The 15,734-nt window shown below is 45.3% G+C and overlaps 1 non-coding gene across 1 annotated transcript; it reads right to left on the bottom strand.

The window, feature by feature from the left end:
• Positions 1–8,696: 8,696 nt before the first annotated feature.
• TRNAG-GCC lies at positions 8,697–8,768 on the bottom strand. Its single transcript has one exon. It is a non-coding gene; the product is annotated as a tRNA-Gly (tRNA).
• Positions 8,769–15,734: the final 6,966 nt, after the last annotated feature.

Below are 15,734 nucleotides of genomic sequence, written 5' to 3'. Positions count from 1 at the left end.
ATACCCAGGAATGGGTTAATGGTAGTCAGTGGGGGGTCACTTTTAGTGAATAAGAAACTGATAGAAAAGGGAGAAACAAAGAGAGTGTGGGGTGGAGAAGAATAATGCAAATAAAGGTAGAGCAAAAAGAGAGAAAAGGCTTGATGGAGAGGAAAAAAATACGGAGGGAGGAATATGATGGGCAGAAAGCAAGGAGATGAGTGTGTCCCCAGCAATCCAGCCCCAGGAAATCCTATTAGGCAGGAAAAATGAGATTATTGTATTTTCACTTTGCCACTATATGCAAATGACTCAATTTAACTGCTAAACATGTTGTTATTGAATTCTGAGAAATCCCCTTCATAAAATGTAATATTTTTGTGACAATATTGTCAGCAATACCAGATTGCTTTTCTATTTTGGTTAAGCTTTTATCCGAGTCTAGTATATGTCATCTACTCTCAGATTCCAAGTGATTGCTTTTATGTAATTTTTGTGTAAGCAAGAAATAATAACATGCTTAGAAATGTGAGAAATGTGTTAACCTTCCCATTATTTTTCCATGCCCAGGAGAATTAGAGGGTGGGCCAAAATGGGGAATGTAATTATTTCTCATGATGAATTTTTATTTATGTTAATATCCTTGAGAGCCTACATATCTGTTATTAACCACATTCATTTGTTTTGTCCCAGCCTTTATATCCTGTGGCTTTAATCCTTCTACTTTTAGAAGCTTTTTGCATAAACTGACAAAGATTTTTAAAGCCTGTAAACAAAGGATTGTGAAATCACACTTTCTACCTCTGACACATTTACTACTCTTTGGTCACATCATTGTAATTCCAACCAAATTTAATAAAAAAAAAAAAGTGGAAACTCCACTCCTGCAGTCCCTAACACTATCCTATCAAAGTGGAATTCCATGTATTTTTTATTTCCTAAATTTCTATTCATTTAGATGACTACTCAGATGCATAGCTTTCCCTCCTCCAGAATTCATCAGTGAGAATTAAGGAGGGAAGCAAATGGAGGGAATGTTTGCTATGATTCATTAGTCATAAACAATGCACACATCCCAGATCATAACCATGCAGAAATCTACTATATCCAGCCTCCTAGGCTAGACAGTTCTATATGGTCAAGAACAAGTGACTTTCTCAGGTATGATGACTTTGTGGGGAGTCAGTCAGCAACAGGATGAGTGTGATGATTAATCTTATGTATCAACTTGGCTGGGCCACAGTAAACAGATATTTGGTCAAACATTATGGCAGATGTTTTGGTGAAGGCATCTTAGATGTGATTTACAGTTAAATCAGTGGGCTTTGAGTAAAGCAGATTGCCCTCTATAATGTGGTGGGCCTCACCAGATCAGTTGAAGCCATAATAGGAAAAAGACTAAGATCCCCTGATGAACAGGGAATTATGCCTCAGATAGCCTTTGAACATGAATTACAACCTCAGCTCCTCCCTGGATCTCTAGCCTGTCCATCTGCTCTCCAGATTTTAGACATATCAGCCCTCAAAATTGTATGAGTCATTCTCTTAAGATAAATAACTCTCTGTCTATACACACACATGCACACACACACACACACACACACACAACACACACACACTATTGGTTCTGTTTCTCTGTAGATCCCTGACTAATGCGAATAGGTAGGGTCTATTTCGCAATTATAAACCATTGATCAGCTGGGCTTATTGTCCACTACTGAGTCACTGCTGATATCAAGGTTTGTCCACAACTGAAAAGCAGGCACAGAAATCATATTCTAAGACCATTTTCCTGAATTACACTGTCTTTTTTTTTTTTTAACTGCCATATCAAGAGTTACCTATGTAAATTAAGACCTCTCAGGAGATACTTAACTCTTGCTTGAAGCAAGGTGATACCTGAACACCCCATATGCATCCATTTTAAAGACCTCCAGCAAAGCAAGTGACCTCAAATGGGACAGAGATATTGAGGCAAAAAAGGATAAAGGTCCCTATATTGATATGGGCTTTCCTGGTGGCTCATTGTAAAGAATCTGCCTGCCAGTCAAGAGACTCAGGTTCATTCCCTGGATCAAGAAGATACCCTGGAGGAGGAAATGGCAACCCACCCCAGTCTTCTTGCCTGGAGAATTCCATCGGCTAAGGAGCCTGGTGGGCTACAGTACACTGGGTCGCAAAGAGTTGGACAAGACTCAGCAACTGAGCGCGAGGATGATACTGATATAAACCCAGTCGTTGCCGGTGTATCAATTAGTTTTTGCTGTGTAACACTTCAACCCAAATACAAAGATTTAACTTTCTTCCTATTGCTCCCAAGTCTGTGGTTCCCTGAGCAGTTCTGCAGTCAGCCCTGGAGCTGGCTGGTGCTTTGTCTCAGATGACTGACTCGGATATCTGGCCAGAAGGGCTGGCTGTCCACTGGTGCCGGTTGAGCTCCATGTCTCTCCTCGTTCTTCAGGTTTTCTTGGTCTTATTCATGTGGAGGCAAGGGTTTCTAGCAGTAAAAGAGGCAAAGCCCCAGTGCACAAGCATTTCCAAGCCTCAGATTGTGGATCACATCACGCTTGTTTATGTACCATGGGCTAAAGCCACACTGCCATGCCCAGATTTAGGGAAATGGGAAGAATGGCCAGGTCACATAAATAATCATGGTAGTCACATTGCAAAGAGGCATTTAGATAGGGACGGGAGGAACTTTGGGCCACATTTCACCACCCACAGACCCCTGAGTGGAGCCACGGTAGAGTACATGTGAGGAAAGGGTACCCAGCTGGCAAATGACCTCTCTGAGAAATGCATTAAAAGAAATGGTAAAAATTAAGTGGAAGCTACAGTGATCAGGAGGGCCAAAGACGAGTTTATTTCTTACTTAGGTTCTTTGAAAAAGCTGAGACATAATGGAAAAGAATCAATGACATGTAAGAGACTCAAGATTTTGTAAAAAGAAGAGGTGCACAGGTGAGGTGAGGTCAAGCCAGGGAAAGTCTCCTTTTATCTGCTTCACAAATTGGACTCTGTGGAAAATTCTGTTTAAAAAAATAAAAGGATTCCATTTACTGAAAAACCTTTGCATAAAGTCACTACCTTCATAAAGGGAGAGTACTTTTGAGACTTTGAGACTCAAAAGCAAATGGGCAGAGAGATTTACACAGAAAAGGACTGAGGTCAGAGGATGGAGAGACCATAAATGGGAGACGGAGTCAGCTCTTGAAGACCAGTGGCAGGGGTGATGACCCTGGGGGAGGGGAGGGAATCATCTGGGGAAGAGCTCTGACTAGGGTGGCCTTGAGGGCACTTATGGGGGTGGATCAGAGATGGCGAGGGGAGTGAGGAGTTCAGCGGCCCTTTGTTGAGGGTAATACATGCATCTGGCCATCTTTCTCCAGGCTTTCAACTCCAGGGTGGTCCGGGGGGTGCGTGGGGGGTCAGCCTCAGTGTACAGACTGCGGGAGAGCAGACTGGAAGTCAGCGAAGTTGGGACTGGGTGGGAGCCCGTCTAACTAGAAGGGCCCCCAGAGCGTGCTCTGGTCGGAAGGCGAATCCGAGTGGTTGGAGGGCTTGGAGCTTGCACAATGTAGTTCAGTGAGCGTGAGGCCAGAGTTGCTAACTGCTAAGTAGATTTTGGTGTAACTTGGCATCTAGATGGATGCAGTGCAGAATCATGTCCTATACATCAGATTCCAAGGGCGCTGAGGCTTTCTCCGTCTCACAGGCAAAGCATTCGATGTATGAATGCAAAGGAAAAAATATTACCTAAATCCCAGCTGCTTCCCTTGCTGTGCTGTGTTGCGCTAAGTCACTTCAGTCACGTCTGACTCTTTGTGAGCCTATGGACTGTAGCCCGCCAGGCTTCTCTGTCTATGGGATTCTCCAGGCAAGAATATTGGAGTGGGTTGCTATGCCCTCCTCCAGAGGATCTTCATCAACCCAGGGATCAAACCCTGCTCTCTCACATCCTCTGCCTTGTCAGATGGGTTATTTACCACTAACACCACCTGGGAAGCCGCCCCCCACCTTGCTTTACACCAAATGGTTTGATTGGGAAGGATCTTCTGATCTGTGGGCTACAGATTTTAAATGAATCAGATGACACAGGCTTCTCATTTGCATGTGGTAAAATATTCATAATGGTAATTTACTAGAGAACAAGGACCAAGGCTGATGTGGATCTATTAGGAAAACGGTGTGCTAATTTGATCTCTTCCTTGTTTCATCCCCATAGCAGCTCCTTCCTGAAATCTTTCCTAGATTCATAAAAGGAGAAGGTTTGAGGAAACGAACTCAGCGGTTTTGTGCAAAGGAAAAGGCACAAACTTTCCCCCACCATGGACCCAATTTTAAACCCAGCCATCCTGGAGTTTGGGGGAGAATGGATACATGTATATGTATGGCTGAGTCCCTTGGCTGTTTACCTGAAACTATCACAACATTGTTTATCAGCTATACCCCACTACAAAATAACAAGTTTACAAAAAAAGTGAAACTGACCATTCTATTACTAATACACAAGGAGCAGATGTCTGCTAACAGCTCACCGGAGTCTGGGGCACAGCCCTCTCTGGACGCACATTCTGCTGAGAAGGCTCCATCACACCCTCTACATAGCAGTCTGCATGAAGCAAATTTTGCCCCCGGCTCTTCAGACTTTTGACAGACTGAGGAGTCATGAGCACCTGTTTCCACAGGAACCTCGTGAACTGACAGTGGCCAGACTCACCTAGTGACAAGTGAGAGACAGCGGGTAGGGCAGGGGGTCTGCCAAGTCGGGTCACGGGCGAGTCAGCTGGGGAAGGTCAGACTCCTGGTGCGACTCTGATTCACTGAGGGCCCAGCAGAGGATGGCGGGCCTGTTTTTTTTTCCCTTGCTTTTCATCTCAGAATGAAGAGCTGAGATTAATCCCCTGTCTGAAAGGAAGCTTTTCCTTCCCCTGCTGGCACCAACAAACCTGATGGTGGCCCCAGTTTGAAGATTTCTCTGTGCCAAGGATTATAAGACAGAAGGGTCGAGGGGGGACCTTGTCCCTGCCAGGTGGCAGGGGGGTTCTGCAAGAGGACAGCTCTGTCTGCTCCCTCCCTCCTATAGGCCACTCTCAAAAGATGATGCATAAAGTGCCCGGGGCTAGGCACAAACCCTGGGCACAAACTGGCTTAGGAGCCTGGAGGTACCAGACTGATCCCTAAACTGATGAAGCCAAGCATCCTTCTCCCAGCTCTTCTGACCTCTCACTGCTATTTCAGCCCAGCTAGGGGCAATTTCCAGAGAAGGCAACGGCAACCCACTCCAGTACTCTTGCCTGGAAAATCCCATGGATGGAGGAGCCTGGTAGGCTGTAGTCCATGGGGTCACTAAGAGTCGGACACGACTGATCGACTTCCCTTTCACTTTTCACTTTCCTGTATTGGAGAAGGAAATGGCAACCCACTCCAGTGTTCTTGCCTGGAGAATCCCAGGGATGGGGGAGCCTGGTGAGCTCCCGTCTATGGGGTTGCACAGAGTCGGACACGACTGAAGCGACTTAGCAGCAGCAGCAGCAGCAGGGGCAATTTCTGACTCTTTTCTTACATACTGAACACTAAAGCATCTGCTGGAAAGGACACATGTGTAAATACGCACAAAAGCTCAGCTAAGATCCTCTGCAATCCTGACCTACACTATGAATTGCTCAGAACCCTCCTCAGAAGCAAGAAAGAACATGGGAAAATATGAACAGGTTGGTTTACTTAGCAGTTCTGGATTTCAAAGCAACCTCTTAACCTCCCACCCTGCAACGCAGTGCTGATATTGTGTGTGATTTCAGACCTAAAGCAGAGCTCTGTTCTTCTTTATGAGGCTTTGACCTTAGGGGCAGTTTTGTCACCTCCCAGTCCCATAATAAATTTAATGGGTTGTGGTATTACCTTCATGTGTCTGGAGTCTTGGCAAGGGTCACTGTCTATCAACTATAAAAAGACAAAATGCTGACTCTTTGGCCTCAAACTTCAGATTCCATTGTGATTGACTGGTCAGATGGATGAGGCACAAAATTCAGCAGCTGTTTTTTTTTGTTTGTTTGTTTGTTTGTTCTTTTCCCCCCAAGAGACCTATCTGATGGAAATCATCTTTGACCTCAAAAAACTCAAGTTTGTATCGATTCCTCACCTGGTCACCCTTGGGTTTGGCAGCAGAATAAAAGAGCAATACTGGGGTGAGGAATGACCAGTGCTTCCCAGCTAGACATTGCTCCTCCCACTACAGTCCCCTGTCCCCACCTTTCCAGCTGGGATTCTGCAGGTCACGCCCAGCCGCCAACTGGCCTCTTTACGTACATGTGCACACCTCCAGCACCCTCACCCCCATGGGCAGCCCAACACCCCCAGCTGCCACAGATTTCAGATTTAGGAGATGAGTGGGCTGGCTTGATCAAGAACTTTGAGGGACCCAGAGAGAAGAACCAGTTAAAGCCTTTCTCAACCAATGGCTAGTGATGAAGGAATCCACATAATAAATGTTTTCAAAAAGTCAATTTATCCTCCATTTGAGGGATTTGAGAAGAAGAGTTTTTACGATTCATCTGTTTAAAAGGCTTTTTATGTGATAAGCTCATTGCATTCCTGGCAGAGTAGATCCTTCATTATCCACAAAGTCAAGAGATGGGGGCCACATACAAATTTTAATGAGTCTCGATTCTCAAACTTGATGGTGTAAGCATCACAGGGGAGCTTCTAAATACAGATTTCTGTGCCAGGACCGTAAGCATTCCAGTTCCAAAGGCCGAAGATTGGGAACCGAAATCTGTTTTTTAATGAACATCCAGAAGATCCCAATGTAGGTGGGCTATGGAACATTGTTTGCAGTTTACCATTTGCAGATCATCCATATTCACAGAATTATAATGTTTTAAAAGTGGATCCATGGCAGAAAACCTAATAGAAGAGTAATTGAAAGTGGCTTTGGGTCCAGCCATCTGAGCATTCTGCTTTATCACGCTTCTCCTGAAAATAAAATAAAATAAACTCTATGATTTCCACAGAAATATGGAGTGATGGTCTTATGTGCCATGGCCCCACCACACACATGTTGGTATTCATATGGAAGGTCCCAAGGGAGGCTGGCTAAGGCCCCGTGACATCCTAATATCACCCGAGCACTCAGCCAGCTGCAGGACCCACATCTCGGCCATCCCCACCCGAGGGCCTTTCTCTCTTTCCCTGTCCTTGCCATTCTGATGGTCGTTGGCACTCAGAGAAACGTCTGAAGCCATCAGGCAGGTGAACCATAGAAGAAGCATTTGCAGAATCTTCTTTGACTTGGAGCCCATGGAAGGGGGCAGATACAGTGTGTGGAACTGAGCAGTGTGATTTTGTCACATCTGGGAAAATCCTGGCCCAGCCAGGCCAAAGAGAAAGCACACACAAGTTCAATCTCTGTGTGACTATCTGACATGGCAGGCCTGTTTTAGGACCTCCATCCACTGAAGGAGGAAGAACAATGAACCGTATGTAGGGCAGGTTTTCATTTCCTGACCCCAGCAATGACCAACGACCTTCAGTAGGTCCCTGTGACCAGAGTAACTGGAGAGGTTTTCATTTCCTGACCCCAGCAATGACCAACGACCTTCAGTAGGTCCCTGTGACCAGAGTAACTGGAGGGGTTTTCATTTCCTGACCCCAGCAATGACCAACGACCTTCAGTAGGTCCCTGTGACCAGAGTAACCGGAGGGGTTTTCATTTCCTGACCCCAGCAATGACCAACGACCTTCAGTAGGTCCCTGTGACCAGAGTAACTGGAGGGTTATCCTCTGTCATTAATTCCTCCAGTTAGAGTCATTGTAGTGACAGGAAAAAGAGGTGGGGACCCAGGCCCTGCCCACATTGGAGCAAGTACAGACAGAGGGGACACAGGCTTTTAACACCTGTGACACTGGCCCACAGAAACTCAAACCCTGGGGCCTGAGAACATGCCTAAAACCTAAGAGCTAAAAGGAAGCCTAGAAATGTTCTAGTTTAATGGTTTTATTTTACAGTTAAGAAACTAGCCCACAAAAATAAAGTGACTTGTACTAACTAAACTATAGAATTAGTTACACAACTAATGGAGATTAGCTGTTGAATTGTATCTTCACCCAAAGGAACTGGATATAAATAAATAAATAAATAAAAGACTTCTCTTTCATATACTGCTAAGTCACTTCAGTCATGTCCGACTCTGTGCGACCCCATAGACGGCAGCCCACCAGGCTCCCCCGTCCCTGGGATTCTCCAGGCAAGAACACTGGAGCGGGTTGCCATTTCCTTCTCCAATGCATGAAAGTGAAAAGTGAAAGTGAAGTCGCTCAGTCGTGTCTGACCCTCAGCGACCCCATGGACTGCAGCCCACCAGGCTCCTCCATCCATGGGATTTTCCAGGCAAGAGTACTGGAGTGGGGTGCCATTGCCTTCTCTGCTCTTTCATATAATTCTTCCTCAAATCTTGGTTGAATGGAGATAGAGATAAAGAGACCCCTGGAGAAAAGCAATGTTAATTCAGTTAATTCAGCCTTCCTGATGATGGTGAGCATTTGACAGTGTGAAATTTAAAGAGAAATGAATTCCAGACACTGAATCTTTTTTGATTAATTAACTAATTTTATTTTTGTTCATTTATTTGGCTGTGCTAGGTATTAGTTGTGACAAGCAGCGTCTTTGCTCTTTATTGTGGCATGTGGGATTTTTATTTGTGACACGTGGGATCTAGCTCCCTAACCAGGGATCAAACCAGAGTCGCTGCATTGGCAGTGCAGAGTCCTAGCCACTGGACCACCAGGGAAGTCCCCTAGACACTGAAATTTTATAACCTCAATTACCTTTGGGAGCCTGATGTTTCTTTCCTTCTGTCCCTGCCTCTGAATGGCCATTGGAATGTTTTTTTTGATGGCAGCTCTCCTTATGGAGAAGGCAATGGCAACCCACTCCAGTACTCTTGCCTGGAAAATCCCATGGACGGAGGAGCCTGGTAGGCTGCAGTCCATGGGGTTGCTAGGAGTAGGATACGACTGAGCAACTTCACTTTCATTTTTCACTTTCATACATTGGAGAAGGAAATGGCAACCCACTCTAGTGTCCTTGCCTGGAGAATCCCAGGGACAGGGGAACCTGGTGGGCTGCTGTCTCTGGGGTCGCACAGAGTCGGACACGACTGAAGCCACTTAGCAGCAGCAGCAGATCCTTATGACAGTAGCATGGCTGTTGACTACTTAGGCCAAGCCTATAACAATGAGCTTCAGAGGAATTTGGAGACGAATTCTTTACAAAACATTCTGGCCCAGGTAAATCAAGCCTTTGCTTGCATCCCAGGGCTGGAAAATCAGGCAGGTCCAGCTACCTGTCAAGTCAAAGGGCAACAAGACCTAGTTAAGCTGACATGCATGCCACACACACCCCCCGCCCCCAAAATACCTAGAAAATCTTGACACCATGCACCCAGAGTTGGAAGAGATGCCCCAGCAGGCTCACGGTGTAAACTTAGGTTTATTTGTTTAGTCACCCAGTCGTGTCTGACTTTTTGTGACCCCCATGGACTGCAGCGCACCAGGCCTCCCTGTCCCTCACCATCTCCCAAAGTTTGCTCAAGTTCATGTCCATTGTGTCAGTGATGCTATCAAGCCATTTCATCCTCTGACATCCTCGTCTCCTTTTGCCCTCAATCTTTCTCAGCATCAGGGACTTTTGCAATCAGTAGGCTGTTAGCATCAGATGACCAAAATACTGGAGCTTCAGCTTCAACGTCAGTCCTTCCAATGAGTATTCAGGGTTGATTTCCCTTACAACTGACTGGTTTGATCTCCTTGCAGTCCAAGGAACTCTCAGGAGTCTTCTCCAGTCCCACAGTTCAAAGGCATCAATTGTTCGGCATTATGCCTTCTTTATAGTCCTGCTCTCACAACTGTGCGTGACCACTGGGAAGACCACAGCCTTCATTATATGGACGTTTGTTGGCAGGATGATGTCTCTGCTTTTCAGCACACTGTCTAGGTTTGTCATAGTTTTCCTGCAAAGAAGAAATCATCTTCTGATTTCATGGCTGCAGTCACCATCTGCAGTGATTATAGAGCCCAAGAAGAGGAAATCTGTCATTACTTCCACCTTTTCCCCTTCTATTTGCCATGAAGTAATGGGGCTGGATACCATGATCTTCGTTTGTTTGTTTGTTTTGATATTTAGTTTTAATCCAGCTCTTTCACTCTCCTCCTGCACCCTCATCAGGAGGCTCTTTAGTCCCTCCTCGTTTTCTGCCATTAGGGTGGTATCATCTGCATATCTGAGGTTGCTGATATTTCTTCCACCTGTCTTGATTCCAGCTTGTAACTCACCCAGCAACTCACCCAGCCCAGCATTTCTCATGACGTGCTCAGCATACAGGTTAAACAAACAGGGGACAGCACACAACCCGGTCGTACTCCTTTCTCAATTTTGAACCAATCAGCTGCTCCATACAGGATTCTGACTGTTGCTTCTTGACCCATATACAGGTTTCTCAGGAGACAGGTAAGATGGTCTAGTATTTCCATCTTTTTAAGAGCTTTCCACAGTTTGTTAAGATCCACACAAAGGCTTCAGCGTAGTTGATGAAACAGAGGTAAATGTTTTTCTGGAATTCTCTTGCTTTATCTATGATCCAGCAAGTGTTGGCAACTTGATCTCTGGTTCCTCTGCCTTTTCCAAACCCAGCTTGGACATCTGAAAGTTCTTGGATCACATACTGTTGAAGCCCAGCATGCAAAATTTTAAACATGACCTTACCAGCATGGGAGATAAGTGCAACTGTCTGATGGTTAGAATATTCTTCAATACTACTCTTCTTGGGAATTGGGATGAAGATTGACCTTTTCCAGTCCTGTGGCCACTCTTGGGTCTTACAGATTTGCTGACATGTTGAATGCAACACTTTGATGGCATCAACCTTGGGTTAGGGTGTTGTACATTCCAAAACTTCATATTTTCTGATGCCTCAACAGCCCCACAAACAGGCTCGGAGCATCCCACCAAGATGACTAGGTGCACTTAGGTGACACGGCTGGCACCTGTCACAAGCTCCCCTTCTTACCCTCCCCTAACAGTGACCTAGTGTTGACATTCAAACACAATAGTGAAATGCCCTCATGCCTCTGGTTGTATTCTCCATCCTACCCCAAATAAAGACACTTGCCCACAGGTCCTCACTTTCTCGGCTCCCCATCTGCTTGGGTATGCCTGCTTTCTTGCTCAGTCTCACCCTGGTAGCCTGCTCATGGCATGGATCTGAGTATAATAAATTTTGTTGTCTGCACCCCTCCCTCATGTCCCCTCTTGTGGCCACATCTGACTGAACATAATGAAAAAAACACAAACAGCAGGAGAGGACAAGGAGCTCAGCATGACCCCTAACGAAGTTTCCCTTGCCTTCCCAAGGGCACGCCCAGTGAGATTTCAGCCTGCACCGATGTACCACTGCCCACACAGGCTCACTCTGGGCTGGTGTGTCCACATCAGGAGCATAATGTGTGATCCTGGGTTTAGGGTCGTAAGCATGACTTTGGAAAATGCACCTCTTTAATGCCCTAGTAGAAAACAGTGCTCAGGGTGGTGAAAAACTCTCCTGATACTGACAAAGAAGGAAAGATTAAAAATACCAGAGATGTTTGCCTGGAGAAGATGAGACTGAACAGGAACCAGAAGCTGTGTCAACAGATGAAGGGCCATTGGAGTGAGGTAGTGTGGTGGGAGTCTTCTTATTCTCATGGCTCTGAAGAGTAAAACTAGGTACAGATTTCCTTCCCATAGAAACACAGACTTTTAAACTAAAACTAAGCCTATTTAATAAAATTTGTACAGTCCTGTTTTGCTGAAAGTTTTCACTTTCAATCTTGGGTTCAAAGGATTTGTTAACAAAATTAGCCACCAACATTGAATTATCTAGCTTACTTTCAATACACTAGCATTAAAAGAAAAGAGAGAGACAACAGAGGATGCATCACCAGTTGGGTTTTGACCAGTGTCAAGACTCAACAGCACTGGGAAGTCCCGATCACAGCACATTTGGAGTCCCAGTCGGAAAAAGGTCCGAAGCAGCACATCTGTTCCATGGGTGAGACTTCAAAGACTGCAGCTTGAGTTCCTGCCTGTAATCCCAAGACAGATGCAAACTGGTATCGTCATCAATCTGTGAGAAAATAGCAGCTCTGGTTTCATGTTAATGTATAAAACTTGGAATGTTGTTAAGTCTGGGGCTTGATTGGCCAATCCCCCTCTTGGGGGCTCAACAATCTCAAGATTTGGCCACTATCTTATCTATGGTGCTGCAAGTCTTACAGTCACTCACAATCAGGACAGTGTCCAGGCAGGTAGAAGCAAAGTCAGACGCCTGCTCTGCTTTGTCTCTGAAGCCTAAATAAGACTATTTATTTTGTTTTCCTAGCAAACACAAAGTCCACCATACACGGGAGTCTGGAAGGAGAGAGTAGGAAATTGTATGCATGAGAAGGCGCAGCTGGTATCCAGTCCTCTACTAAGAACAGATTCAGTAACTCTCTACCTACGGGGAAAGGAAAGACTGCTTCTGAGTCCAAGTCCTTTCCTGTGTCCAGGGCATCCAGCTGTTCCGCCAAGTGGACCCTCAGTTGGGAGAGTGACACAGGTTCAGAACCAACTGGACATCAGAGGGACACATTCACCTGGATTTTGTGTGAGATGAAATGAAATTCAGAAAGATAAGCAGCCTTTCAGAGACTGTGTCCCTCATGCCCTCTTTTTGTGTGAGACTCATCTACTGAGGTCATTCTTTCTGTTACAACTTTCCTTCATCTCCCTTCCTTAATCTCCCCTGTTCCTGGTGGTCCGTGAAAGGCTGGTAGGAGTAGGAGGCCCCCAGCTGTCATTGAGGGATAAAGACAGGGGCGCAGGGCTGTCAGCATCCACTCGGTCCACAACCCTTCTTAAGAGAAAACGCCTCCTTTCATCCTGTACACTGTACTTTACTATCTGTTTACAGGACTTTGATATGTAGCTTTGAAATAATTACACCTTTATCTTACGACGCCTCTGGAATCAGTGTAGCAGGTAACACTTGGATAAAGAAGGGTCCCTCACAGCCACATCTCTACGGAGCCTGAGGTTAAATTTTTCTTATTTTTTTTAGACTTTAAACATTTCATTTTGTAGTGGGGGTATATCCAATTAACAATGGTGGTACTTTCAAGTGAACAGAGAAGGGACTCAGCCATACATACACATGTATCCATTCTCCCCCAAACCCCTCTCACATCCAGGTTGGAGTGTAACACGGAGCAGAGCTCCATGAGCTATACAATCGGTCCTTGTTGGTTATCCATTTTGAATATAGCAGTGTTTTACATGACCATCCCAAAGTCCCTAACTATCCCATCCCACCAGCAACCATAAGTTCGTTTTCTAAGTCTGTGAGTCTCTTTCTGTTTTGTAGTAAGTTCATTTGTATCATTTCTTTTTAGATTCCGGATGTAAGGGATGTCACACGATGTTTCTCCTTCTCTGACTTGCTCCACTCAGTATGACACTCTCTGGTCCATCCATGTTCCTGTAAATGGTATTATTTCATTCTTTTTAATGGCTGAGTAATATTCCATTGTATATATGTACCACCTCCTCTTTATCTATTCCTCTGTCTATGGACATTTCGGAGAAGGCAATGGCACCCCACTCCAGTACTCTTGCCTGGAAAATCCCATGGACAGAGGAGCCTGGTGGGCTGCAGTCCGTGGGGTCGCGAACAGTCGGATACGACTGAGCGACTTCCCTTTCACTTTTCCCTTTCCCTTTCCCTTTCACTTTCATGCATCGAAGAAGGAAATGGAAACCTACTCCAGTGTTCTTGCCTGGAGAATCCCAGGGATGGGGGAGCCTGGTGGGCTGCCATCTATGGGGTTGCACAGGGTCGGACACGACTGAAGCGACTTAGAAGCAGCAGCAGCATGGACATTTAGGTTCCGTCCATGTCTTGGCTATTGTAAACAGGGCTGCAATGAACATGGGGGTGCATATATCCTTTCAGATCATGTTTTTCTCTCGATATATGCAGGGTCCTGTGGTGGCTCTATTTTTAGTTTTTTAAAGAACAGCATGAGGTTAAATTAATCCCCTCTTCCTGGAAAATAACCTGAGCCATCTGGGAGCCAGGACTGAAGACCAGCTCCTCTAGGATGGTGGGCATTTGAAATAGGACAAGGCATACTTTTATCAGAGATAGTGTCTTATTTATGCTGAAGACTGGCCTGGGGGTTAACCAGGAACAACAGATGAAGATGAACTGCATCCCAGCATTTAATAACCACCCAGAAAGTAGGTTCCAGAGAAGCCAGGCATGGGTAATAATAGGATTTCTAGGGACCTAATACAATGAGTTCTCTAAAAATGCAAATATATATATGTGTGTGTGTGTGTGTGTATACATAAAGGCATTATATATTAATATACACATACACATATATAAGCATTATGTATAACTGCGTTACGTATATAATTGTCTTACACTGACATTGTATGTATCCATATGTATAACTATATCTACATCTATATTTGTATCTATCTCTATATAGAACTGCCACCCTGTACCCAGCACTTGACTGGGCCAGCAGGCCCTTTAGAGGCAGAAGGAGAAGAACATTTCACTGTACAAATGGGATCATTCCTAACATTTAGAACTTTTACATAACTCTTTTCATTTGGAATTCATGCACACTTGGACACATCTCTACCCTAACTCCCATACCATCTTAGCAAGGAAAAAAATCAGGAAATCCTTGGGCCAGCAGGACTTCAAATATTGTCTGGCCATTCCCAGGAGGGCAGAGTCCAGCAGTATCCTTGGCCCAGAGGCAGGAGTTGGAGGCCCACCTCCTCGGCCTTCCAGGGAACTGCAGGACCAATAAGGAGAAGCCAAGCTCTTCTCAATGTCTGCTCTGGGGTGCTGAAGAAGTTTCATGGAAAATAATAAAGAGCTTTCCAGTGTTAATCCATTTTTTTGCAAATACTTCCTCCTACTGTCTGGTTTTTTAAGGGTGAATGAAAATTGTTTGTGTCATACACGTTTAGAAAATGCTAGAATGATAATAATGATTGTGATAATAATAAGAAAACTTTGCAAAAAAAAAAAAAAATCTGGTAGTATCAGACCAAGACGATGATTCTCAAACTGTGGCCTGAGCATCTTTGGGGACTTGTTAGAGATGCAGATCCTGGGGCCACATCCATACCTCATGAATCGGAAGCCCTGTGGATGGACCCAGCTTTGGGGGGTTGTCACAAGCCCAGGGGACTCTGACACAGGGTCAAAAATAAGATACGCTGGTGTGAGGTAGCTTTAAGCTGAACTGACTAATTTAGAGAAAATTAGTTAATGAACCTTTCACTGAAGGATTTGGGGACAGGGAGAGACTTGAGAGCCCGAGTGTAACACCAGGCTCAGATGCGCGCTCTGACACTTCACAGGAAAGAACCAGACTCCTGGGTGGTCAGGCCAAACTCTACCCTCCAGCTGTAGAAAGAGGATGAGGAGAACTCTGCACATTCTTAGTGAGTACATGCAAGCTAAGGCGTTTCAGTCATGTCCAACTCTCGGCTTCCCTGGACTGTAGCCCGCCAGGCTCCTCTGTCCTTGTGATTCTCCAGGCAAAGATACTGGAGTGGGTAGCCATGCCCTCTTCCTGGGGGTCTTCCTGACCCAGGGATCGAACCCACATCTCTCATGTCTCCTACACTGACAGGCGGGTTCTTAGCACTG

The sequence above is a fragment of the Bison bison genome, unplaced genomic scaffold (assembly GCF_000754665.1).
Source record: "Bison bison bison isolate TAMUID 2011002044 unplaced genomic scaffold, Bison_UMD1.0 scf7180017864099, whole genome shotgun sequence".
NCBI lineage: Eukaryota > Metazoa > Chordata > Mammalia > Artiodactyla > Bovidae > Bison > Bison bison.
Note: the sequence above shows the minus strand (reverse complement) of the source record. Positions and strands in the feature narration are given on the sequence as shown.